A 1,995-nucleotide genomic window follows, 5' to 3' on the forward strand; every position below is an offset into this window, starting at 1 on the left:
CAAACCTTTGAATATCCCAACTGGTGAACAATTGTGACAGCACTACCAACAGAGATGTCAAGTTGAGCACTGAGTTGTTTGATGGTGATCCGTCGATCATCTCGAACGAGTGTGTTCGCACGCTCCGCCATTGCAGGAGTCACAGCTGTGCACGGCCGGCCCGCACGCGGGAGATCAGACAGTCTTGCTTGACCTTGCGGCGATGATGACACACGCTTTGCCCAACGACTCACCGTGCTTTTGTCCACTGCCAGATCACCGTAGACATTCTGCAAGCGCCTATGAATATCTGAGATGCCCTGGTTTTCCGCCAAAAGAAACTCGATCACTGCCCGTTCTTTGCAACGCACATCCGTTACAGACGCCATTTTAACAGCTCCGTACAGCGCTGCCACTTCTCGGAAGTCAATGAAACTATACGAGACGAAGCGGGAATGTCTGAAAATATTCCACAAGAAATTTCCGGTCTTTCAACCAAAATTGGCCGAGAAAAAAAATGTGTTGCATTACTAATTGAACTGCCCTCGTATATATCAGATATAAACAAAGACGTGGATGAATAAATATATTGATAAACATGCTGCTACTGTTTCATCGTGTAACTGTGGAGTACTTATGGCCTGACGCGATCGATAATAATCATCCACTTTGACCTCCAACAACTCATGTACTATTCAAGTTACGTACCTGTAATTCATGCCAGTTTAGGTTTACACTAACAGCTTTCTAAAGACACGGCGATCGATAAAATCGAATGAAGCGTTTATATTTTGGAAATTCGTTGCTGGGTTTTACTAGTATAATCTACCGTCGGATACTAAGCTTTAAACTAATGCAGGAATTGAAAATTTGATTGGCCCATCAGAATCGTCGTGCAAATGATAGTAATGAACATGTTTCTTTTTGAGGTATAATGATTCATTTGGCTACTATTAATTTCTATACGAACTATGTAATGTCTCCCACTAAGGTTTCACGAAGTCCGCCATATTTGGCACTCCCGGTGTAGACATCTCCTTCATCGACCCAAAGCGTCGTCGTCGTCACAGCGGAATTCCCAGCCACGCGGCTGGACCATGCGCTTGGGCTACCCCTCTCGTCCGGCTAACGTTTGCCACCACGTGTCCGCTGCCGGGCCGCGGCTATGACGAGCCTCCTATGCGGCCGCCCTAATTCCGAATATATAATATTTCCAGAGCGCCACAACTGGCTCGTTGCCTCTCAAAGTAACGAAACTTTTTTTTCTGGAACATGGCTTGTATTTGGCATTCTTTTAGATCTGTCCAGCAACATAAGCATGTTATTTTTCATTTTCTATATCAGTTTTCCTCATTTTCACATTCCTATGATGCACTGTTCTTGATTTTATCTCCTCCAAAAGCGATTTATCTGCTTTCAGTATGTGCTCACTGTCTATCGTATACAAAGCTTTTATGCAGTTCACTCCAGCCTTAATTCCCATTTTCCCTAAAACGTTTTTCCTTCTTTGGACACCATCATTAAAACAAGAATCTGCATCATAAACACCAAAAGCAAAAGCGTTTCTTCCCACAAAAATCCTTTTTGTCAATCTTGCCCATGCAGATTAGTTAAAACTTGCGCTTGGGTTTTGGGTACCGCCAAGAAGGCATTCCTTCAATAAGTTTTCATTTGCAAGGTCCCTGAATATAGATTTGATGACCTCCATTACAGCAGTTGGTAGAGGATTCCTGTGATGATGTTCTTCACCACCAGCAATTGACCTTTGGTAACCACACAATGAATCACTTCCTTTTGGGCACAAGTTGTGGATAGGGTTATTGTCTGTGCACATTTTGTTGAAGTCTAAGGTCCAAAAAGTTTGCTTCAAATTTTTTTATTTCCCCTTTGTTTCTATTTATCGCCAAGCCATTATATGTCTGTAGCTTTTCATTTTCGGCATCCGTCAATCTCCCTCTCCCTTTTATTCCCTTCCCATCAGATAACTTCTCTCCTTACAAACCTTGGCTCAGTCTT

Source organism: Schistocerca serialis, chromosome 6, assembly GCF_023864345.2.
Source record: "Schistocerca serialis cubense isolate TAMUIC-IGC-003099 chromosome 6, iqSchSeri2.2, whole genome shotgun sequence".
Lineage (NCBI taxonomy): Eukaryota > Metazoa > Arthropoda > Insecta > Orthoptera > Acrididae > Schistocerca > Schistocerca serialis.